General features: G+C 45.7%; 1 protein-coding gene and 1 long non-coding RNA gene across 4 annotated transcripts in view; one reads left to right on the forward strand and one right to left on the reverse strand.

Annotated features, from left to right (window-relative positions):
* The window catches only part of ELOVL5 (ELOVL fatty acid elongase 5), a 39,380-nt gene extending 32,241 nt beyond the window's left edge, over window positions 1–7,139 (reverse strand). The window contains exon 1 of one of the 3 annotated variants that reach the window (XM_059467823.1): window positions 7,018–7,139. The gene's annotated coding sequence lies outside the window, so the exon portion shown is untranslated. Of the gene's footprint in view, window positions 1–1,010; window positions 1,032–1,095; window positions 1,117–7,017 lie in introns of those variants that run through there. The other 2 variants (XM_059467824.1, XM_059467825.1) reach the window with 2 other exon arrangements.
* Window positions 7,140–7,376: 237 nt separating this feature from the next.
* LOC132070519 (uncharacterized) lies at window positions 7,377–7,986 on the forward strand. The gene is made up of 2 exons (XR_009418015.1): window positions 7,377–7,460; window positions 7,720–7,986. It is a non-coding gene; the product is annotated as an uncharacterized LOC132070519 (long non-coding RNA).
* The last annotated feature ends 17,773 nt before the right edge of the window (window positions 7,987–25,759 follow it).

Below are 25,759 nucleotides of genomic sequence, written 5' to 3' on the forward strand. Positions count from 1 at the left end.
GCAAGCACAACCTTCACTGCGTCCTCCAAAGCCAAATCCAGATTGGTGTGCCTTTCCCAACAGGGGCCCTTCCTCACCAGCATGTGAGCAGCCATGTGAATGAACTGACCCCACAGAGCATTTCCAGCAAGCACACAGGCCATGCCCCTGAAGTAACATGACATTTGAACTTCAGCATGCAGAAAGTTTTCTCAAGTTTTTTCTCTAAAGGGCAGGATGATGTTAAACATTGAAGAATGTCATCCTCCTAACCGGTTAAACGTTTAATTATTGTTATTTAAGTCAAAGGTTCTCCCTACTGTTTGGCAAGGAGATGATTCTCAAAATGATGATTTGAAACAGTAGTATTTTTAAAAGTAACCCAAGAGCAAGAAATATTCTTTCAGGAAGAGGTTAACTGAAGGTTTCTGATTCAATCATGTGCATAGAAGTAGCATATCTAAAGGGAAGCCTACATAGATTAAGGTATAAAAAATCTTCCATGTCTTGAGCCCAAACCTGAGGACACAGGATCAGCTCAAGGACTAGACCTCTACTTTCAGATCACTATGGGGACAATGATACAGTAGTGGCAAATGTAAATTTCTTTTATTAATTTCTAAGAGCTGATTTTAACTCAGCAGAGGAGCTGCTCCTCCACAAAGTTGTGGTCTGCTCCAAACCTTAACCATATGGCATCTAAGGGAAGAAGGTGTTTTCCCACAACTAGCACTTGCCAAGGGCTCTGTAGGCAACACAGGCACAGCAGAAATACTGCTTTAACCCAAAATGCTTCCCAGCAAACTTTTAACAGCAAAAAGTGAGGGAGGAAAAAAAAACAACGAACTGGTAAACTTGCTTGCTTATGAATTAACTAGCTAAACAAACATATGAGGTTTGAGAACATATAATAAACTAAACTACATTATTCTGCAAAATAATACTTGTTAGTTATTGTCTAACCCTGATAACATCCTTAAGGTGACACAAACAAAAAGTCCCACTGGCATACAGAAAAGCTGGGGTGTTACCTGAAATGAAGACTACCTCCTCTTGGAAATCAAGTAGATGTTTTAAAGCAGAGCCTGAACATGCGCAGAGGAAGAAAGCAATTACCCTCCAGTCGCTGCAAAGACAGCTGGCAAGAAGAAAAACAGTTTTCTCAAGGTCAAGAGGGAGAGGAGCGCTTCCAAGTGATAACAGAAGAGCAGTCACTTTGCTCAAATCACTGACCCAGAGCCTCAAAGAGGAGGGTTATGCAGGGATCAAAGTGCAGGGCACAATTTGAAAATGCAGGAAGAAAGGTTTATTCCACATTTGCTGTATTGCACAAACAAATTTTATCTCCTGAAAATTCTAGGGCAAGTCAGCATATTTAGCCACTGCCCAGAGCATATCAGTTGGCAGGCATATGTTTGATACAAAGTTTTGACATAGAGGTCAATTAAACACAGACAACTTTAGCTTAAATACAAGCTCATGAAATGTCTGTATATTTCTACTTGCCCAGTATGCCATTGGTCATTAACAAAGCTATCATTAATGAAGCACGAACTCTACAGTTAATAAAGTTTTAATAAGGGCATGAAAAATACCCAGTTGCAATGGGATGTCAAGGCCAGCTCAACTCACAGCACTGAGCTCAGCATAAGTAGGATGATTCATTTCTTCATGGAGAAGTGACAATTGCACTTAGCAGCACACATTTTTTGTAAAATCTCTACACCTGGTAAGAAGGCTTATTCCTGTTTCACACAAGTCTACTATTTCACCAAGAAAATAATTCTCCAATGCATCCAATACAGTAGGAAAGTATTTACCAACCACATACTTCAGACAAGTTTGCTCTTGTGCTCTTATTTGCCCTGTAAGATAATATGTTCTAAATGCCAAAACACAAACAGAGAAACCAAGGCAATAAATTTCAGGAGATTAATTTCATTAAATAGATATAAGGAGACCCAATGCATACACAGTCAACAGCAACTTTACAAGTTATTTCCATAATAAGACTGAAGGCAGCATTTATTTGATTTGTCAATCAAAAAATCAATTCATGTCACTGTTTGCATTACCCTCATCAAACAAAGACCTAACTGCTGTTCTGTTGGATGATGGGAACAGGCTTTGGTGCCCTCAGAAACCCAGCCATAAATCACTTTTACCAATCAGCACTCAGGAACTGCAGGGATGTCAGCCCAAGCAATGCTCTCTTAACTGTACTGCTGCAATACCAAATTTAAACAGCCTTAGGAAAGGTCATAGCAAAGCAATCTGACCTGGAAAAAAGTTTTTAAACAGACCAGCTTCTGTGTAATTCATTGATTATCCTTTTCATTTGTCCTTGTGTGTTCTTCCATTTAAGGGAAAAAGCATTTTCAATGCTAGTGTGCATAAACTGCAGGAATCTCTGCATTTTTAGCACATTTAATAATCACAAAACAAATTAGCAACTATATTATAAAGATTATTGTCAGTTTTTTGAAGTGTCTGGATGCACAAGGAGAAGTGTGCTCTGACTATCATGCAGAAAGCATCAATTTCTTCAGTCTATTTTACAGCAAAACAGCTTTGAAAAGCTTATGCTGCAGCCTGGAAGAATGTCATTTTGTACATTGAAAAAGCAGAAAAACAAAAACTGCAAGAGCTGAGGCCAACAGCCACCATGGTATTCCTGTCTAAACAGTTTTATAGATCTCATCCCCACACAACCAATTCAGGACATGGTAATGACAGAAGGTAACAAAAGAGGATTGACATTAAGAAGACAAAATGAATGAGTTGTTATGCAGGGGAGGTTACAGTAAACAGCATGATTACCTATACAGGCCTTCTCACCCTAAAGAAGAACTGCCAAATCTAAGTGGAGCTTTTGTAGCTGTCAAGAGCCAACATTTTGCTTGTGATCCACTTTAAGACAGCAGGAGTAAAACAACATGCCAAGAAAGAATAGGTAGAGGTATTTGTGGCTCTTCTCTTCAGCAAGGAAAGAGCACCCCTGCCTCTCCTAGTTCAAAGCCAGAAAACAAAACCTCCATGGCCTGAACAAAAAAAAGCAAAACAAACCCAAAAAACCAAAACCACACCACCAAGAGCCCATTCACTCCAAAGGACCCTCTCAGTCCTAAAGAGCCTTCCTGGCATGAGCTGTCACAGGGAGCACAGCACAGGCACTCTGGCTTCCTGCCCTTGTGGGGGAACCCAGACCCAGAGAGCCAAGTCCCCTGCCATGTGGGCAGCAGGGTGACACCTGAGATGGCTCTGAGCCCACCCTGCCATCCAGCCACTGCTCCTCACCAGCACAGCCAGCACACTGCTCCTGCCCTGCACGGGGCAGGCAGCAGCACGACTGAGTGCTCACTGGTGACATCCTTTCAGCCCCAGGTCCAAGAGGGCCACAGGGGACAACAGTACAGAGGCACGACACTGTTTCAACAGGGCACTCTAGCTAACTGCTCTTTCTCTCCCAAAGTTCTTCTCAGGTGGGATGCAGACAGCATTAACTGGGATATTTGCTTTGTCTGCCACCGAGTGAGGGCTGCTGAGACCACCAGAAGAAGGCAGAAGACAAGTATTTTAACCTTGTGCTTTGGCTGGGTGTCTTTTTTTTTCCACCGAGCTCAGCAGAAACAGAAGCTTTTGATGTTGCAATGTTTACTGCCCCAAAAATGAGGAAGGTAAAGGAATGAGGTCAGCTCAGTACTTGAGAGCATTTAACCAATTAGCAACTGAATGTCCCTTAGAAGGAATATGCTTGCAAAGGGGCAGCTCTGGATCACTTAGGCTGGGATCTCCATCTGTGGCTGCTGGACTTGAGCACCAGACCAGTTTGAAATCCTAAGATATTATCAATTTCACCATCATTCCTAAAAATCTGAATCTTCAAACATATTTTCAAAAATCTGCTCCTAGCAAGTTGCAAAAAAAAAAAAAATGCAAATAAAGGAACTGTCCAGAGGCCCGATGGATCTACAGTACTATTTTAAATTTTCTTTTTTTTTTTTTGTTCTGTTATCTTTCAGTTAATTCCTCTTATAAACAATACAAAATGAAAGTCAGCAGGGAAAGAAGAGATTACAATAAAGAATTCAAAATATTTTATTTCAATTCTGGCTGTACTAAAGACAAAGAATGTAACAAGAAGAATTTATGCTGAGAAATTTAAGAGCAAGATCAACTTACTAAAAATACTGCAATAAGTAAACCCAGAGACTGGTCAGACAGCACATAAACTAAGTATCATTAATGATGCTATATTTAAGTACCAAATATGCATGAGTTTTAATCAAAGATAGTCCATCTGATCAGCTGCTGCTAGGTAAAGGCTAACTTAACTCACATAGTGCATCTGCTTTTTAAAAAGCAGCATGAGGCACAGAGACCATCAGGCAGACCTTTGCCAGCTTGCAAGACAAAGCCACATTGCATATTCATTTCACTGCTGCTCTCTCTAGTTGCATTTGAATGCTAAAATACAGGAGACTTAAGTCAGAACACATGACACATTCATTTAGCTACTTATGAATAAAAAACACGAAGAACTTTTAGCATGCATTACATATGCATATGTACAAAGCATACTACATGTGCTTTGTACAAAATTCAGTAAAGTCAAGCAAAATTCTGGCATCTCTTCTAGTGCTCTTGACCAATATCAGCTGGCACAAGCATCCCTGAGAGCAAATCCAAGCCTAATTTCAGCAAACTCAGCACACCGGTCCTTTTAATTTGCTCCTAAGTTCCCATAAAGGTAGGAAGGGATCTCCACCCAGCTGACCCCAGCTATCTCCAGGTACCACAAGTTTAAGGTAAAATCCTTCCTCTGTGCAAGAACAGCTGCCTCCAGCCAGAGTACATGCGTTGCCTACTTGCTGCTCTGAAAGCAGACTATTCTAGTGCACGACAAATACATGAATACTCATATTAAAAATTCCAGCTTTTATTGCTACAGAGCATCAGACGGTCACGTGTGCCACAGGCTGACTCTCCCCGACACAGCTTCAGCTGCTGTTAGCAGCGGTGAGCCTGCACCAGGACTTATGTCTAGCTATGGAGTATTTCAACAGCAGAGGAAAATCTCGGGCTGTGACTGCACCAAAGGAGCAAGGACTTAAGAGTGAAATACATCGCAAAACTCCTGAGCTTTATTCACAAGTTCTTCCTTAAACCAAATAAATCCCCTCCCGCTATGCTAGCAGCTTAATACTGATGCAGCAGCACCACTAGCCCTCATCTACAAAAACCTGGCGGCCGCCAGCCCTCCACCCAGCCGCGGCCGGCGGCGATGGCTCCAGCCGCGGCTGCCAGTCCTGGCAGGAGCTGCTCTGGCAGAGATAACCTCACCCTGGAAGCAACCTGGCCCAAAACTCCGGCGAAAGGCTGTGCCGCCACGGGAGACGCCTGCACGCTCATCCTGCTCTAGTTTCAGCTGCAGGGCGTGTTTCCATCTGCACAGAGCGGTTTTAGAGACTTCCTGATGGGAAGCATCCCAAGCGCAGCCATGCCCCTGCCTTGTTTTCCCTCGCCACGGCTGGGAGCCGGCTGAGCTCTTTGCTGGAGTTTTCTGTCACAGCCACGAGAACTCGGCCATGGCACAGAATCCCACGGCCTCGGCGAGCACCAGAAGCACTGAGCATACAAATGAGCCGTGCAGGGCACTGCCGTTCAGCGGCGGCTGGAGCACGGAGCGGGCAGCGCACCCGGCTGCCGGAGGGAGGGACGGAGGGAGGGAGGGAGGAACACCTCTCGTGTGCCAGGAGCCCCCGTGCTGAGCAAGCCAAGGTGCTACCGCTCCTGCCCAGGGGTCTGCAGAACTGACCCTTCGTCTGCAGACTCACAGCACAGACCGACAGCGAAAAACTCGCTGGAGCGGGATCCTCAGATGCTGCATCCCTGGGAATCAGGGGAAAGGAATGAGGGCAGAGAAGCAACAAACGGGGCAGAAAAGGAGAAAACACACTGCCCAAGAGAATTCCTCACATAACCCCAGGCATTGCTTCTAATGCTGCTGGTGCCCGAGGGCTTCCAGGAGATGAAGAGATAAAAGCAAAGTCATAAAGTTTTTAAGAAAGTCCCTGCACAGGCATCTGACACACTGACACATTTCTGTCGGCTGCCCTTCCTTTTCTGCTCACTTCCTAAGGCATGTACGCTTTAAACACATAGGTTTCTAAACGGGCCGGCCCCTTTCAGAAGCACTGCACATCTCCAGGGCCGAGCTCTTTGCTGGTTTAACGCGGCGTGTGCCCTGTCCCACACTCAGACCCGCGAACTACCGTTCCAGCGGCTCCAGTTCTAACCCAGCAAGGCGGTTAGGGGCGCTGGGCAAGAGCTCAGGGAAGAAGAAGTAACAGCCTTCCCTTCCGAGGCCGACGAGCCCTTCGCTGACACCGTGCCTCTCCGTCGGGCTGCTCCCCGGCCGCCAGCGGCCGCCTCAGCGGGCCGGGCCGGCGGGATGCACTCCGGCACACCCGGCACGGCGGAACAGGACGGATCAGGGGTTCTGTCCGGAGCCGTGGCAGCGCCGAGCCCTCCGCGAGCTCCCCGGGAAGGCAGCTACGGCCGAGGACGGGGCTGAGGTGCGGGGTCTCCTCCCTTCCTGCCTCTGTTATTTCACCCCACCCCGTGCCCCGCACGGCGGAAAGGGCTGCCGCCGCCGCCCGGGATGCAGTATCCATGGCAATGCGGGATTGCATCATGCTTTTGACAAAACCGGGGAAAAGACGCTCCCGGCGAGAGCCCCGTCCCTTCCGCCGCCCCGTCCCCTCCCTTCCCCGGCCGGCCGGCCTGCCCGCCACTGCCGGCCCCGTCCCCGGCCGCACCCCGCCGGGCACCAAGCCCCCCCCTCCGCTCCGCGCACGGCCAGCGCTGCCGCCGCACTTGTTGCGCGCCCCGCGGAGCGGCGCCCCCCGCCCACCGTGTCCCCCGCCCCCCTCGTCCTCCGCATCCCCCTCCGGGCCCGGGCGGCCGCGCCGCATCCCGTCTCCGGGCGGGGAGCCCCGGCGCTGCGCTCCCTCCCGGCCGGGGACGCGGCCCTACCTGGCGGCGGCGGCGGCGCTGGGGGCGGCGGGCGGCACCGGCCGGTCTGTCCCGCTGCGAGCCGCGGGGCGGGGCCGGGGGGCGGGCACGGGACGGCGGGCCCCGCCCCCCCGCCGGCCGTGGGCTGACGGTGACGTCAGAGTGGTGCGGGGGGCTCACGGGCGGCGGCGGAGGGGCGGTATGACGTCACGGCGGCAGAGAGCCTATCGGGCGGCGGGGCGGCGGGGGCGGCGGGGGCGGCGGGGGCGGCTCGGGAGCGGCTCGTGCCCCCCGGGGCGCAGGGCCGGGGCGTCCAACAGGCCCCGGGCGGGACGGGGAGCGGAGAGAGCGGGGAGCGCGGGGAGCCGAGAGCCGGGCCCCGAGGGCTCTCGGCCCGGCCATGGCCGCGGGGGGCCCTGTGAAAAACAATATCGGACCATGTAATTAAAGACTCTCATAATGAGGTGAGCCGCGGGCCTACATTAACGGTCCCGGGCAGATGTAGTTGTTGTTTCCTGTGTTTTGAAGTAACGGGCTTCACAACGTGACAGCATTTTTAAATGTAAGCTCTGGCTGCAATTAAGTAGATAGTATTTTTAACTCAACCATATAATAAACCCGCTGCTTTTGCCATGTAATTTACATGCATATGCTGAGCTGGTCCCCACAGTGTCAGATGTCTGAGGAAGGAATCTCAAAGCACCCTCTTTGGCTCCTTTCCAGTGGCAGGGATGCTCAACAGAGGAAGAAAAGTTCTGTCCATGCTCTCCAGACACTTCATTGCCTCCCCGAGATCCTAACGGGACAAGTGAAGGTGCTCGATGTTCCTATGGCCAACAGGAAGAAACCAGTTTGTTTCTTTCCCTCTCTCATGTATTCACTCGTGATGGAAGATGACCTTTTAATTTTTTCCCCTCCGTAAGAGTTTGTTCCATCTCTTTGTTAATTAAATGAAAATGCTACGTAAATAAAGAGGCTTTGCTTTGCAAAGTAGAGGAGTCAAGCAGCAATTTGCATGGGGTTAATTCAAGATCAAGTATCTCCACTCTATGGGAAGCAGTTAGCAATTACCACATTTGGTCACCACAATATAAAAAGGACATCAAGCTATTTGAGAGTATCAAAAGGAGGGCCACGAGGATGTGAAGGGCCTTGAGGGAAAGCCATATGAGGAGTGGCTGAGGTCACTTGGTCTCTTCAGCCTGGAGGAGATTGAGGGGAGACCTCACTGCTCTTTTCAACATCCTCACGAGGGATAGTGGAGGAGCAGGTACTCATCTCTTCACTCTTGTGATCAGAGGCAGGACTTGAGGAAATGTCATGGAGCCAAGCCAAAGGAGGTGTAGGTTGGATATCAGAAAAAGGTTCTTCACCCAGAGGGTGGGTGGGCACTGGAACAGCTGTGCAGTGGTCACAGCACAGCCTGACAGAGTTCAGAGGGCATTTGGACAATGTCCTTGGGCACATGGTGTGACTCTTGGGATGCCCTGTGCAGGCTCAGGAGTTGGACTCAATGATCCTGGGGAGTCCCTCTGACCCAGGATATATTATGATCCTATGAGTACAATAATGCAGAGTGTTTCCCAGTGGGATCAGAAATTATGTTCCTTAAGCTCTTTGGGGATAAGACAAAATCTCTCACTAAAGTAAGCATTGAGGCTATGCCACTTGTTCTGAGTAGAAAAGTTGTCCATTTTTTTTAAAGTTGCAGAGCTAACAGGTTAAACCAATTGCTGCTAAATTGGAGTTTTAACTATTTGTTGTTAATAATTTGATATCGTAATCACCCATTGTTAATAGTTTTTCTTTAATTACCTGTTGTTGATGGTAAGAAATCCCTCTTCATCAAGTATCACCCTGCTGCTTCCTGGAAAATGGCACCCAGGACTGTGAGGGGGAGGTGACATCGGGGCTGGTATACAAATGTAGAAACACCTCACCAAATCTAGCAGGAAAAAACCCTAAAACAATGAGCCACCATGGAATTAAGAGATCTAAGTGATGTCTAGAGGTGAGGAACTGAATTCAGTGTCTGCTGAGATCCTTTTTACCTTTCACTCTAACCTAAAAGGATGTCTGCTAGAAAGAGGACCTCGAATGTCAAACTGAAAAAGCTGGAATCTCCTGGTGGTCTCTTGAAGACAGAAGCCCCAGCTCTGCCTGCAGACCAGTGGACACAGCTGCACTCTTCCTCCTCCTCCTCCGCGCCACTCCTGGGAGCAGCGGTGGTGTGTGCATGACCTGTTGGTTCTCCCCACCCGAGCTGATTTTTAATAAAAGCATTAAAAAGGAGAAAGATCTCCTGCCCTATTTATTTCACCACTGTTCTTTAATCTTACTTCTTTTATTAGAGTAAGATGTTAGGAATGCTCTTTGATTGATGTTGCAGGTATTTTTTCCTCTTCTTTGTTTTAAAGCTCAAATCATTATTTCCCTGAAGGACCAAACCCTTGCCTATGTGTTTTAACACTTTGGAAAAAAAAACCCAAACCCTACAAAAACCAGCACAACTGTCAGGTGAGTGTGCCTCTCTGAAGGCCCTTTGCCCAAGTTTGTGTTTTGGATGTTTCTGAGGCATCCTTTCCTATTTGTGAGAAGTCAAGCCATCTTAATTGTAAAAGGCACAGATCCCATTTTTTCTCACTGGAGCTAAAATGTGCTGAGCTCACTGAAACATGACCAGCATTAGGTCTTTTCACATCTTCCACACTTTATTTAAAGCCCTTTTCAGTGTGCTTTAAATAAAATTCCTTCCCAACAGGCATACACATTTGTTTCCATGGTTTATTGATGAGAGATGATTGCAGTGAGTGTTACCTTCACAGCCAAAACAGCTTGCTAAATCTGGAAGGTGCTTAAATAATTAAGACTCAATCTGGCTGTTTAAAAATAAAAAATAAGAACTTGACATGCAGAAAGGGATGGAGTGGGGCACAGAGAGTGTAGCTGGGCAGTGAGCAGCACCCTGTGCAGGAAGGGGATGTGCTGATTCCTGGTCCCCACTCTGCATCCCACAGGCAGGGAAGAGTGCCCCAGGCCCACCAGAGGCTGGCACGTTCCTGCTGTGCCTCCCTTCACTGTGGAGCTTGCCTTTCTTGTTTGGTGGTGGGGTTTTAATGAGACTCTGTATGCTCAGGGTGCCAAGTAAGTGGCACTGGAGAGGGACCACACAACAGCTGATGGAGGAAATGATGAGGCTGGGGGGTGAGATTTTGGGTTTGCCAGCCCAGCTGCAGCGTGAGACTCCCAGACTGCCAGCTGGTCTGCTGGTTCATCCCTCTCCAGGTCTCTCCAAAGTGCTCATGCTGTTACCAGTCAGAGAACAGGAGCAATGTTCAAGCATGGGAAATGTCATTCCAGAATTTCCCATTTGGAAGAACTAAGCAAACAATGCCAAATGTTTTGGGACTAATGTTTGGCATTTAATAAGGGTAGGTGCTGGCCAGTGTCATTCTGGGCTGCAGATGTACTGAGGCCCAGCATCATCCTCATCTTCTTGCAGAATCTGCAGGTTTGTCAGGAGTGAAGACATTACCATTGACCTCTCCACTGAGCACTGATGAAATTGCTGCTGGTATGTTTGCTCAGGAAGGGCTTCAGGGCTCAAAGAAGGGCAAATGAAACACTATTCAGGGTTTAGACAGAAGGATTGCTAGGGCTTATGTAAAATAAATTATATCTTGCATATCATTTTAACCTGTATCTCATTGTATTGTACTCCTGCTTTTTGAGAGAGAAGAGGCAGAATCTGAGCACTGTCGAAAGGCAAGTCCTAGGTGAGCCAGCCTAGGCAGTGGCAGCAGCAGAGGTGACAAAGAGGCCTCAGCAGATAGGGCTATCCTCACTTAATCAATGGTACACAAAGGGAGGAGGTTAAATAGATACTAGTGTTTGAGAGTATGGGTAGGAAGAAAACAGCGGGAACATTTGGAAGTAGAGTGAAAAGTCAGTGAGAACTGCAGCACTGAGAGGACAAAAGAGCTTGGAATGGAAGGCCCACCAGCATGGTGTTTGAAATTAGCCTGGATATAGGGTTAGAAACGTGTGCTCCGGGGAAACAAGCCCACATGGTCTGCTTTTGGGGGGTGAGTTACCAAATCTGTCTTCTTTTTTCAAAAAAATGATTGTTAGAAATCCTAGCTGTGCCTATGTAGTAGTGGTTCATCATACACGCTGTAATGAATAGGTCCTTGTTTTGATTAGAAACAAATTAATCTAGATTTTCCAGAAGTAAATTAACAAATTGATTAGAATAAATAACCATCATTTGCCACTCAGTCATCTTAACGGGATTTTTCAGTTGTGCCTGAGTTTGCCTTGGCGTCCATCCAAACTGACTGTGGCAGCTCCATGTTCTTTATCAGCTCAGTAAATGGGATGTGATTACTGTTCCTAGATCAAACACTGGACTAAAGAGTCAGGCTTAAACTGCAACATCTATTTCTCCTAAATATGGTGTTTTCCTCTGTTGTGCAGATGACAAATGCCTCATGCTGTGTGTACAGCTTTGTCTAACTTGTAAGTACTTGACTGTTGTAGAAAAAGCTTGCAAGCAAGTCTTTCTTCACAATTTTGTATTTTCAGGACTCATAGCAAGTGACTGGATGAAGCTGTTGCTTTGAGACTCTAACACAGAACTGGGGTGAACATGTTCACTTTCTGTTCTGAGGCATGATCACGTTACAAACTGCTCTTAGCTTTTTGCAAAATCCGTATGGGCTAGAGTGGAAAAAAATTCTTGTCCTGTGTTTGAATCCATTTTCGTGCATTTTACATTAACAGTAGTTAACTATTCTGCATTTCCTCTTCCTCTTATGTCTCCCTGCAGTGTGTGGTACTGTAGGCAAATGATTGAATAGGATTGAAGACCTGCACCAACTCACCAAACTTACAATGTATTTTAAGAGCCAGATTTACCCCAAATAGTGTCCCACAAGACCCAAATATTTTGTTTCTTGTAAAATAGGTTAAATAATTATGGAATTTTCTCTGTCACTGGTGTTAGTATGTTCTTCTTTCTCATGTTCATCATTTCAGAGGGATAAAATGTGACTGAAGTCCACCCTTGTCAATGCTGATACAGCTTTAACTACCCCAAGTTCAGAAAATAATGAGTCCCAAGAATCTTGCCACTATATAGCAGCTAGTTTGCTCCTATGACACTTCTGGGGCTGCTAATAGGAGAAACAGAAAGAATGACAAGTACTTCCAACATGGGCAGGAAGAAAGAGGTCACTTAAGGCAGAGTTCCGCAGCGATTAACAGAGCTAACGTGGCCAGTGCTGTCTGTCCGCAACCTGCTGCCTCTTTCAGCGGCTGCAGGAGAGGTGGAAGCTGGTACTGGATTGTTTATAACCTTGCCCACAGGTTTTTGAGTGGTTTATAACTCAACCCACATCTCTGTCTCTGGGGCAGAGCCACGCTGTGGCAGGGCATCGCCACCTTGGCCCACCCAGGGGCTGGCTGGTGGCTGCAGTGTGCCAGGGAGGGGCAGCAGGGACAGTCACCCCGGTGTGCCCCTGTCCCATTGCTCTGCTCCGACCCCAGAGCCCCATGAGCCCAGCCCAGCTCTCTCCTTCCCTGCCTGCTTTGGGTATGCCCCTCAAAATCTGGGCACATCTGCAGGGAAGAGTAGAAGCTCTTCAGGGGGAAAGTTTATTTTCACTTCATATAGCAAGCAGCTTCTGCTGGAGAAGAGTGATTTTATATGAGCTAATGCTAAACAGTAGGGTAAACAAAGTATAAACTGCATTGTTTTGCATTAGTAATTGGATGCCTTGCTCCTTGCCTCTTCCTGCTATGGTGTATTTCTGTTGACTTGCTGAACGGATTACAACGTCTAATCCTTCAAAACAATGTGTGGTTTTCCAAAAAATCATAAATCCATCATTGTCCGTTGCAGCCTGACAACAATTTTCTTCCTAATCTCTGAACTGGGACTGGGATTTGGACCTATCATATAACTCAATATAAGAGAGCTGATAAGAGAGCAACACTGTATTTCCATGAAGAATCTTAGGTGTTCTGATTTAGAGAATCAGTTAAGGGCAGCATTTGCAATCCCTCTTCATGCTCCATGCTGCCTATCCCTTTCTCTTTAATCACAACCAGTGTAAACTGTTTGAGATAATCCTGTTGGTGAGAAAAAACACTGTCTTACTGTTTAGAGCAAACAGTGAATCATGTTTTTTAAAAAGAGATGAGGGAAAGTATTTTTGTAAATGCTCTGGTTTGTCTGAAAACATGTAATGAATCTGAATGGTGGTCATTACATGTTGGAATTTTTAAAGTATTAAATCTATTCAAACTGCTTTGTTGGTGTACCTCATGGTGCCAACTCCTGATAGTCAGGATAGTTATTAAGTGATCACTGTCATCGTGTTTTTGAGGAGACTGTTTCCCTACAGAGCACTCTGATCCTGATATAAGTCCTTTCCTCTTTCAGCTTTAAGTGTGCATAGAAAGTCTATTGTGCATTTTGAGAAAACCATTATACCTAGACATTTGTCCTGGGTTAAAACTATTGTATACAGCTTCAATAATGTGTTTTATTGAAGTATCACTGTCTGTGCAGACCAGCCTGCAGCCTGCCTTCCTGGCTGCAGGATACCAAAGCCTCAGTACCCAGCTCTGAGCCCTCCCCTGCCCATCTTCCCAGCAGAACCTGCAAATCCAATGTGCTGTCTCTGCTGCTTGCTCAGCTAAAGTGTTCAGATATCCTTTCCCACTTTTAAGGATTATTCCAGCTCTCACCTGGGAAGGCAGAACCTGCCTTTGCTCTGTGGTCTTTGCAGCCTTCTTGGGACCTCCACTCACAAGGCCTGGGAAAAAGGGAGGTTGAGAATGTATTTTACAGGCAGTTGGGGAAAAAAAAGTCAAGTTAAAAATTAAACATATAAAATAACTGGTGTTTGGGAGTTTTTCCCATTCTCACTGACCATCCTCAGAGAGCCCTCTGGAGATGTGCAGCTGAAGATTGAGTCACTCAAAGCAGTGACTGCTGTTGACCTCAGGAGAACTGTGATGGGGCCCTGGGGGGCTCCTCAGCTGTAAGCTACCAGCAGCAACCTGCCAGCTATTGGGAGTAATCTTTGGTGAGTGATACAGCAACCAATCTTGGTCAGGCTTTGTGTGGGAGGTATTTTAACATAACCCTGCTTCTTGTCAGATGAAAAGTATTTTGGCTTTCCCTGGGAAGGATGGGTGGTTTGGTTTTTATTCTCCTAGGAATGCAGTTTGTTTTTTTTTTTTTTTCCAGCTGTGAACAATACAAGATATGGATAGATAAAAAATGGTGGATATTCCTCTCTTCCTCCCTCACTCTTATCTCGTTTTGACCACTCCCACTGTAAACTCAGGGCAGGCTCTCTTTCCCACTATGTGCATGCATAGTTCACTTCAAATACTTAGGTGGGAGAAGGGTGTAGAAATGTCACATCCCTGGAGCAATTTTGATAATAACCCAAGGAGCTCTAGGGGAAGACTGGGTACACTCCTGGTCACTATCCAGAACAGCCTCATGGGCTCATCATGAGGTTGTAAGTAAGCAAAAGTCTTAGAGATGGCTGAATCCATTCCCTCACCCTTAGGCAGACTGAGATTTTCCTCTGCATATCCAAAGATACTGAACTTTTCCTGCTGTGCAAGGTCAGCAGCCAAAAAGAACATCCCAGCCCCACAGATCCTCACGTCCCAAGTGTGTAGGTTGGGACTGTGCCTGCCAACCAAAGCCATGTCAGAGACCACAGAAGGTCATGATGGGGTCCTGGGAAAGAAGAGTTCTTGCTTTAAGCAGAGGCTGCAGTCTCTGGGGACTGGTCTTCAAGGAAGCAAGCCTGATTGACACTTTTGAAAATAAATTTTATTTAAAACAATGCTCTGGTCAGTCTCATTAGTTTCTTGTGTCTTGCCTTCCTCACAACTCTTTTTAAACAAAGTGTCTACTTATTTCAGCATGAAAATAGTATTTAAAATACTTGGGTTTGCTTCTGAAACTTTTTTTTTAATGCTGCTGATGTGATATTTCTCCAGACTTGTCTTTTACGTATAAATACATTTGAACTTACAGCCCTGTCTTTTACTTTTATGCTTTTTTTCATTAGGCCTTACACCTATTCTGCTGACACCTAACATTTTTTCTGTGCCTCTGATACATACAAGACTACATTGGTCTGTACTCTTCTTTACAACTTCCTGCCTTCATAATTTATTGCATTTTTAGCATTTTCAAGCTGCAGACTGCTAAAACCTGTTTATTTGTCTGCTGTAATTTTTGTTTCCAATCCTTTGACACAAATTTTCATTTCAGTACTTGAGCAGCAATATCTGACAAACAATTATTAGGGTTTCTTTAGTTTGTTGGTCTGTTTTAAAAGGAGGACGGCATGATTACACTATTGTCAGAATCTACATAGTGACCTTTCACATCCATATCCATCCTACTTAGCTTCATGGCACTGATGTGATGGATAGGTCATGTTGACTGCTTCCCTGAGTAGAAGGTTAATGCATCCACACCTCTAAGCAGCCACCTTTATGAAAGTATTGGAATTATGAGAACCAGTCCTTGTTTTTTGTCTGTCCTTATTTCTCCCACATAACTCCATTTTAAATGAGGCAAGTCTTGCTTTTTGAGTCCTGCCACAGTTTTGTCTTTTACATTTAAGGTTTATCTTCTCCATGATTTCTGTGACAAAGTATTTTGTTTCTGAACTTGATCTCATTTTCTGCTTTGGCTGTATCACTGTCTAATTGCTGTACTCTTATGATTTGATACCTTTAAATACCAAATTTTTATCTAATCGAATTTAGAGGCATTCTGTGTTCTTGTAATTGTGTTTTTCTCATTTAAAAGGAAGTGCTTTAGTATAGTTGGACTAAAGGCTGCTTTTATTTTATTGTTGGAGTAATTTTATTCACTAAATTATTCTAAAATTGAAAGTTGCTGCGGCTTGTTCACTGCTGCCTCCAGCCTCTGCATGAGAATGGCTGTTGTGGGATGTCCCTGGACCCTTTCATCTCCAGGATGGCTTCTCTGTGTCAGGACCAAACAGCTGGAACTCAGAAATGCCAAATTACTGGTCTTTAATGAATTACCACATCAAGCCACAGAATTGTTTGTGCTCTTACTTTCTGTTGGAAATGAGAAGTGCATGAGTCTAAACCTTTGCAGATCAAAGGTACCATGCTATGCTTTTGCTGGGGAGAGCTTTTTTTTGCTGAGAGCTTTTAGTTCCTGTTTCTGCACAGGCACTTGGTCAGCTGCAGGCACCTGAGCCCTTAGGTATATTTTAACAAGAGCTAAAGTAGTGCAGTGTATGCTGAGGACACTTACTACTGCTACCAGCTCTGCTCAGCACCAGCAACTCTTCTGGGCATGTATACGAGAGTGCCTCTGTTCTCATAATTATAGTATCACTACCAACATGTTAAAATTAGACAAGTTAAAAATTGTCTGAGCTTAAATGCACTCAACTCCAGATGCAGTTATCACTGAGAAAAACTGCTTTGAAGCTTTAGCTCCAGATAGCTGACACCCTCCTCACCTTTCACTTGAATGAAGCTTTTTGCACAGACTTAAGACACATGGATCGTCTTTATAAACAGCTCTTCTTGTCTTTTTATTGTACACCAGTAAAGCATTAGAGGCTCAATGGAGTGTACTTTTTTACATAATTCCTTTATGCCACCTACCAGCCAGGGAGTTGTTATTTTATTACAGTAGTTTCTCATTAACTATGTGCATTTTCTGTGTAGGGGGCTGCATAAAACATCCTCTGAAACTTGGAAGAATAATCAGTTCACTCCTTTATTCTGTGTGAGGTGTCCATGCTCCTTGTTTCTTACCTCTTGCAGATAGTGGGTGTGAGCCCTGCAAAGTATGGACAAGACATTCTAGCTTTCAACTGCTGCCAAATTCAATGAACTGTCAGCTTTGATGTATCCTGGTTTTTTCAACCTACTTTTATGAGGGAAAAAAAGCATCACTGAGTCTATTTGCTTTTTTGCTATAGCCGCTCCTCATATCATTTTGACAAGGTAGTTGCCTTGTTATATCCCTTGTATGGATCATTGATCGTGTCACTTTTTATAATCATTGCAGTTTTGTTCCAGCCCTGCAGTGAGAGCACTGTCAGCAGAGAAAAGGTAGTGCAGAGCTCAGACTACTGCCCTGTTCTCACAAATGCAGTAGCAGGAGATTCATCATCAGAGGCTCTTATCAGAAACCCCCATTCTTCACATAGTTTTGGAGCTCTTGGCAGACTTTCTGCTTCAACCCACATTGTAAAGACTTGTCTAATAATGCCAACAGCGTGAAGCCCATTAAAATCAGAATGGCAGAATAACTGAGTCCAGCTTTGCCTTTTAATAGTGGAGAGTTGTCTTTTTTAAAGGAAGGCAGATAAGTGTGTTTCAGCTCATAAAGCTGGCAGATTTCTGACACAGAAGCAGTGCTGTATGTTTGCCCCATGAGTGCCTGGATGCCAGGGTGGGTTGAGGCAGCAGATCTCTTCCTCAACTGTGTTTGTATTGTGCCTGCTTTAGAGAGGTCCTGCCCCATCCACAAGGAGCTCCATGGGATGTGACCTGTGGGCAAGACTACTTACCACCCCTCCTGCTTCCAACACATAGCTTTGTTATACTTGGATCCTGTGTTTTATTTCAAGGTGCTTGCTGTTCCCTTGCCCTTTCCTCAACCCCAGCCTCTGCCAGACTGACTTTAAAAGCTGCAGTCATCTGATTTGTTCTGGAACATTGCTCTGACAAAGAGGCTTAGCGTTCCCAGTGCTGCAGCTTTAAAGGATGACTGTCCCCAGGGGTGGCAGGATGGGCCACACAGGCACTGAGGGGCTTTGAACTCCACTCTGTGTATTGGCACCATAGACTAGTGCCTCTGTTTAATACAGTTATCAGTGTTTCTTACTGCACCATTGTACTCTACAGTATGTAGAATTGATTTGACATGAATCAGCAGGGGAAGCTTGCAAATCCCAAATGAATGATGTGCAATGTTGGCTTTATAAAATACTCATCCCTCGTTGGTGCTTGCAGCACAATTGCCCACATGTAGAACTGTGTCAGCAACCTGCCTGGGTAGGATGCAGTTAACTAACATAGCTAAGGTGTGATGGGTTTCTTTTTTTAAAAAGATCATGGCAAAGAGGGAAAGATCTGGTTTACATTTTTACAGAAGCAGGATCCATCTTTTTAAACTCAAATTACCATTGATTCTAACAGTAGAAAGAATGAGCCTCATATTGATTTTAGACAACAACTAAAGATTGGATTTTGTGTGGAAAACTGTTCTTCGATTATGACTAATTACATCACTTTGGGTAAAAGCTATTTTAAACCCCCATAGTTATCATATTTCCTTTTAAATGCTGTTTTATCTGAAAAAAAAAAAATCCCCATGTCTTGTGAAGGGGAAAAACCCCAAATTCTGTACTCAGTTCAGTTTTATCTACCAGACAACATTCTGCATTCTGTAAAAACTGTAACCGGAGGAGTGCACTTGCAGATTCTAGGGGGGAGGGCTAGGAGCAGGATGACCCGGTTCTGTGGGGAGCAGCGCTCCCATGGCGGGGAGCAGAGTGCCCTGGCTCTGTGGGGAGCAGGGTGCCCATGGCAGGGAGCAGGGTGCCCCCGGTTCTGTGGGGAGCAGAGCTCTCATGGCTGGGAGCAGAGTGCCCATGGTGAGGAGCAGGGTGCCCCAGCTCTGTGGGAAGCAGCGCTCCCATGGCAGGGAGCAGGGTGTCCCCGGATCTGTGGGCAGCAGTGCTCCCATGGCTGGGAGCAGATGCGCATGGCGGGGAGCAGGGTGCCCATGGCTGGGAGCAGGGTGCCCATGGTGGGGAGAAGGGTGCCCCCGGTTCTGTGGGGAGCAGTGCTCCCATGGCTGGGAGCAGGGTGCCCCGGCTCTGTGAGGAGCAGGGTGCCTATGGCGGGGAGCAGGGTGCCCTGGCTCTGTGGGGAGCAGCGCTCCCATGGCGGGGGGCAGAATCCCCCCCGGCTCTGTGGGGAGCAGCGCTCCCATGGCGGGGGGCAGAGTCCCCCCCGGCTCTGTGGGGAGCAGCGCCCCCATGGCGGGGGGCAGAGTCCCCCCCGGCTCTGTGGCTTCCCGTGCTGAGGGGAGCAAGCGCTCCCATGGCGGCACCCCAGGGCAGCCGCGGTGACTCAGGTGCCGGCAGTGGCCCAGCCCTTGCCGGGAAGCTCGTGTTTTATTTTCCACAGTCAGTGCTGCCTCAGGATGTGCTGCTGCGGGCCACTCCCTGAGGTACTTCAAGGCGTGGGGGTTTTTTGTTGCTGGCAAGGCCAAGGAGCTTTGGCTGAAGGCATGAACAGGTTGTGCTGGGCTTGATTCATGCTCGCTCCTCTTCTGGGAGTGCCTGGGGAGGTGCCCGAGGGGCAGCTTGAGGTGCTGATAACATCCCAGAAGATATGTAGGGACTAATTATTTATGCCATGCCCTCTTCACATTGCTTTAGCCTTAGCTGAAGTGCAAATGTGCCCTGCCCTGGCCAGGGGCAAGGGGCCTAGGCTGCAGCAAAGTATCTCTGGTGTGCATGAGACGGGAAAGGAGCACAGGGCTCCCAGAACCGACAGGAGGGGTGAAGTCCTGAGCATGGCCTTGAAAAGGAAAATAAGGACTGTAGAGGAGGTGTCCTGTGTCTTAGGAGACTTCTTCAGCAGATCTGCTGGACCTTAAGGGAGAAAGTCAGTTGGCAGTATTTGGAGCCCTCTTTCTGGGCATGGTATTTGTACAGTAGCTTTGCTTGGTGAGACACCTACAAGTATCTTTTATGTTTAGATGGTTCAGATTTTTGTTAAAATTTGAATTTAATTATTTAAATTCTAGCAAGCAGTGAGAGATGTGGCTGTCATGCTGCCAACCACAGCATCTCAGCTTGTACCACTATGGAGACTTGTGCTTACCTGGCAGGAAGGGTAGTGGCTGGGGCTGAATGGACATGAGCTGAACAGAAGTTTGGGACCCAAATTGCTTCCAGCCTCATTCAGTACCTTTATCTGTTGGTCTTGTCCATTTGCAGGTCAGTTTTGTGTTAGCAACATGAACCTCTGCTTGGCATTTTCTCCCCCCACTGACTGTCCACTGGCTGTTGAAATTATCTTCTCTTCCAGTCTGTCAGTCTGTGCTCTTCTAACCCTGAATATTGAGTGCCCCCTGACAGCCCAGCATGGGGATGTTTGGGCCTTGTTCACCAGAGGAACACAGACGTCTCTTTCTTCACACTATATTTGCATGGTCACGTTGTCATCTTAAATTCTGTGGTTAGGACCAAAGTTCCTCCATCAGACCATGTTTCATCCCTCAGATAAATTCAGATCAGAAAAACATTCACCCATTGCATATGCTATTTTTTTTCAATATTGGCATTGCTGGCATCTATCTTCAGGTACTTTCAGAATATCCTCCTTTTCTTCTAAAAATATATACTTCCTTCCTGTACCTCACTCCTTTTTACATGATATAGCATCACCAAAGTCACAAATATTTATGGGGTTGGTTATTCAGTTTAGTTAGCTGAGAAAAAGAATCAAAAGAGAAGGTCATAAAGTAAAACTGAAAGCTAGTAGAACACTGGTGAGAAAACAAAAGGAAGTTATCCTAAGGGCAGAGCTGAGGAGCACAGAGAAATCATATGAAGTCTGAAGAGATGGTAATGAGGAAATGCTGCCTGGAAAAAAGATGGCAATTTGAGCAGCGTAAATAAACTGTAGAACTATAAAGAATACATCCATTCATATAAAATCTGTTGTAACATTCTCTTTTTTGAAATACCAGTGGCAAAACCCAGAACCATATCTTATTTTAAAATGGCAAAGAAGCTGTAAACTTCACTTTCTTGGAAATATTTGCTAGCACCAGCAGTCCAGCCGGCCGAAGGTAAACCATCTCTCTGGCTTTGCCAAGTACCTGAACCTTCCCCCTGCTAAAGAAAGGCAGAATACCAGAAGGGAAGGATGCCAGGGGCTGCCAGCACTGTGCTCAGCTCTCCAGCTGGTCATTGTGCAAAGGGCAAATGGCAGGAGAACTGCTCAGCACGGTGAGAAATGCAGCACCCTGTGCTCCCAGGCCAGCAGCAGCTCATCAGATAGCCCTCATCATTACTGATCCCTGGTGCCGTTTTCTGTCCAGTGCTAATCATCACCTTGGCTGTTTTCTGCCTTCTGCCTGTTGAAATTATCTTCAACAGTTTGAGCTAGGTTTGGAATCTCTCTGCATGTCCTAGGAGTGCTGGGAAGATGTGTCTGCACCATGTCCTTACTGCAGCTCCTGACTGAAGGCATGGAGGTGAGGCCCTCCTCTCTCTATCTCTGCCACTTTTTCATGTCTTAGAGCAAGGTGCTTAATAATTTTGCTGGGTTTCAGATCACACAACTGGAAATTACTTTCAAGGTCTAAAATATGGCCCTAGCCTTATTAACAGCTGTGTGCTTCCAGACAGGAGAGACCCTGCATATGAGTGCCATCTACTACTTAAGGACGTGTATGTCCAGGGAATTGAACAGAAGTGCCCTGTCAGCTTCCCAGGTGACAGCTGGCCTCCACTTCCTGTTTGCTGTCAGCCCACAGGATGATCATGTAAAACCTGTTGGCTGCAGGAATGAAAATAGCAAGTCTTCTTTCACAACTGCCCCAGGCTGAGAGAGGCAGAGCAGAACTCGTCAATGTTACAAGCAAGGCTGTGGCAGCAAGACAGGGGAGCTGTGGGCTGCCTACCTTGGCTGCACTTACTCCCAAAATCCTGGCACGTGGTGGCTCTGATCCCACTTTGCTCTTTCACCTCTCCCCAGAACCATAAGAAGAGTATCTTCATGCTTGAATTTTGCTTATTCTGCTGAGAAATTTGGAGCTGCTGTCATATATATACCAAATTACTGCACTTCAACTGACAAACATAAATCTTTAATCACGGTAATTTACCCTCAGCGTACCACTGAAGAAAACAGATCAAATTATTCTCCCAGCTCTGTTTGGGCAGTTGCACAATTCCCAGAAGCTTAAGTGAGGGGAGGATATGGCCCCTAATCTCCCAGGAGAGTCACAGTTGCTGCTCAGAGTACCTCCTCCCAAATCCTCTGAGCTCTTGGGCAGTTTTCCTTTCAAATTGCCTTGAAAGTATTAAAAAAAAAAAATAGACTAATCTGTTGAGTAAAGCTTGGCTGAATGTTTCATTGTTCCTTTGTTTCTCAACATGTGGAAGCTGAATTACTTCTGCTGCTATCCAGTTAGAGAGGAACAACTGCTTTATAAAAATAACACTTGGGAAATACAAGGGAAAACAATTGGAGTTTGAACATGCTTGGCCATAAGCTCAAAGAGAGTCATGTCTGACAATGAAGAAAAACTACACAATTTATTCTTTCTATATATAAAGCAAACTATGTTTTTAAATCCATAAGAACAGATGCCCTTTGTTTTCAATGCATGGTCAAAAGCAGTGCCATGGGTAGCAGGGGGAAACAGTTTTAATGCTTTGCTGGGGAAAATGGCATTGGCACTTCCCATCTTTGTCAGTGAACTATTCCCCAGCTGTGGCAAACAGCCAGCCATGGCTGGGGCACACTTGAACTCCTCCTGAAAGCCATGTTTTCCCCTTTTCCCTCCCAGCTGTAGAGTTCAGTGCCTGCTCTGAGGTCACTGAGTAAGCCTGTTAGACAAACTCAAGGTATTATTAACTTTGAAATATTCCTGAGCTGCTCTTGTGATTTTTTTGCAATACTACCACACATGCTAGTGCAATATTTATTTCCAGGCAGCAACTGAAGAAGCCAAGCATATGATGATAGGTACAGATGTATTTTTGTCATCCACAGAGGGCCTTACTGAAAGCACAAAGAATGAGCTCTAATGTCTGCACAATCCTGTTCTTGATTTCTTACTCTTTCTTCCAGGATCCACAAGAAATTTAGCTTGCAGCAAGAGGAGATTTTGGTTTTGCTATGAAAACAGGACAAAATAATACTTTTTACATAAAATCTTAAATTGTGTGGTAATCCTAGCTACCAGAAGATGAGAATAATTTGAGAAACCACTTAAAGCACTTTGCAACACTTTTGTGTCCTTTGGTAGTAGGAAGAGGCTTTAAAATGTGGATACACTGCAGGCTATTTTATCTTGCTAGAAAGATGTGTATAAGTACACGTGTCAGCAGAGCAATAAACACTTTCCTCTCTTGCAGTAATTTGAAATTTTATGCCATTTTTTACACCTCCTGCAAAAGAGACTATTAAGGACAAGACTTAAATGCAGCAGTCACCTGCTGCCTCTTCTAGATTTTGTAAAGGATGAACCTTTTATCAAAATCACCTTTTTTGTGATTTTTGTGTTGCTTTCCTTGTTCTTGTAATTGCACAGTTCAAATGCAATATTCAAAAGGGGTAAATGCTCCTCAGAAAAAGCTTTCTCTCTCTACCCATTGGATACTAATAACTGCTGTAGTGGACAGGACAGGACAACAGGCATGCTGTACTCTTGATCTGTCTTCCTCTTTTAAAAATGTTGAACAAAACTTTACCCAAAATATTAGCAAAGGACTCTAAGGGTATTGCCTTCATACATTTAAACAAACCCTGAGTGCAGATGTGGGCTATACAACATCACCAGTGAGTGGATAAGCAGACAAGAAAAATTAAAGATTATCTGTTCACCCATTCCAATTGCAAAACTCCCCTGCTGGATGGCTCTCTGCTGTCACTTACTGTCTGTGCAGTGCCAAGGGAACCTCAGTGCTGTAACTGAGGGAACCTCAGTGCTGTAACTCTGCATCCACAGCAACACAGGGGAGGGAACCCCATCTAGCAGCCTATCTCGTGTTGATTTTAAATGCTCTGGACATGCCCTTCTGCCAGACAGGGGTTTGCATGGCTCTGCATAGTCTTCATAAGTAACACATCTCTGCTCTGAGGTGCGATATCTCTTAAACAAATGCCATATGGGGATGAGGAGGGTGAAATATGAGGTCAGTAGCATTGGAAATATGGAATATTGGTCTTGCACTGGGAATCTGTGAAGAATGGCATGTGAATTTGTGCTTAGAAAATCAGGAAAGTTTCTCCAATAGTCTATGAAAAGGGCACCAAGCTAGAAGATGAAGGCAAGCATCAGCAGAGGTAAGGATATGAGGACATCATTCATCACAAAGTGGAGATATGAGGAGATGCACATGCTGTCAGCTAAAACCAAGTTCTTGATGTGACTTCCTGTGTCATCTGTTACCTGACACAGGTAATGACATCATAAAACATTTATGGATACAATCAGGCTTTGTGGTACAAATTTGAGGAAGCATAACACCCATTAAAACTCCTTTGGTGCTGTGTTTTTCCATGGATCCTGGGTATGTCCCAAAACGTGAGAGTGGATTTGGGAGTAGCAGGGAATCCTTCCTGGTGGTGTCTGCCTTCAGAACATCCTTCAGATGTAAGCACATGCTCCTTATGTCCTGCCCAAACTTCCTGATGCAGTATTTAGGGCCCAAAAAACTTCTTCTTGGAGAAGATCCCTTTCGGCTTTCAGTGTTCAACTCTCTTAGTCTGAGATATTCACAGCAGACCTATGATGCTCCATCACACACAGCAGCGTTCTGTCTGCTTAATCTTAAAAAGCAGCATCACACTCTGGACCAAACATTATACATTTTCTGATCTTTTCCTTTTCCTGTGTTTGTGTGTGTCTCTGCCACAACTCAATCATTGTCCATTGGACTACATTAGAAACCTGCCTGCAGCTGAATGGTTATTCATTTTGTACTAGTGAACACACCAGCTTGGGTTATGTAGTTGTGTGTATCTTGTACAGATTACTGGATTGGAAATAAGTAATAGCTGAGGTCTTTTCCAGGCAAGTGGAAGAAGCCTTGTTTGATCAAAGTGATTTGGAATAGTCAGCATGGATTTATGAAAGGAAAATTCTACCTATCCAAACTCATGACCTTCTACGATGAGAAGAGTGGCTTGGTGGAGGAGTGAATGTTCTCTTTCTTGGCATTAGCCAAAAAACTGTTACCTGCAACATCCTCATAGACAAGCAGAGAAGTGTGTGCATGATAAGTGGACAGTGAGGTGGACTGATAACTGTGTGACTTGACAGGCTTAAAGGGTTGTGATCAGTGGCACAAAGTCCATCTGGAGGCCAGTCACTAGGAGTGTACCCAAAGGTGGATACTGAGACTGCTATTACTTAACATCGTCATTAATAACTTTGGTGATGGGAGATGGGACAAGCTCAGCAAATTTGTTGATGGTTCAAAATTGTGATGAGTAGCTGATTCCATTCAGAGGGACTTGGACAGCCTGGGGGAAGGGGCAGAGAGGAATCTCATTGAGCTCAGTAAGAACAATAGTCCTCCACCTGGGGAGGAATAGCTCCTTGCGAGGAGCCAACGAGCTGGAAAATAGCATGGGATAAAAAGGCCCTGAGTATCCTGGTGCACAAGCTGACCATAAGGCAGCAATTCTCCCTCATGGCAAAAAAGGCTAATAGTACCCTGGGCTGCATCAGGCAAAGTGTTGCCAGCATGTTGAGGGGAATGACACTGGCATGTCAGCCCTGGCATGCTATTCCAGTGCTGGGTTCTCCTGGACAAGAAAGGTATGACCTCAATGGATTGGGTCCCATGAAGTATCTGAGAGCTGGTTAAGGGACAGGAGCAACTGTCACATGAGGAAAGTCAGAGAAAGCTGGGAATATTTGGACTGGCGAAGAGAAAGCTCATGGGGAATCTTTTTATTGGAT

Source organism: Ammospiza nelsoni, chromosome 3 (assembly GCF_027579445.1).
Source record: "Ammospiza nelsoni isolate bAmmNel1 chromosome 3, bAmmNel1.pri, whole genome shotgun sequence".
Lineage (NCBI taxonomy): Eukaryota > Metazoa > Chordata > Aves > Passeriformes > Passerellidae > Ammospiza > Ammospiza nelsoni.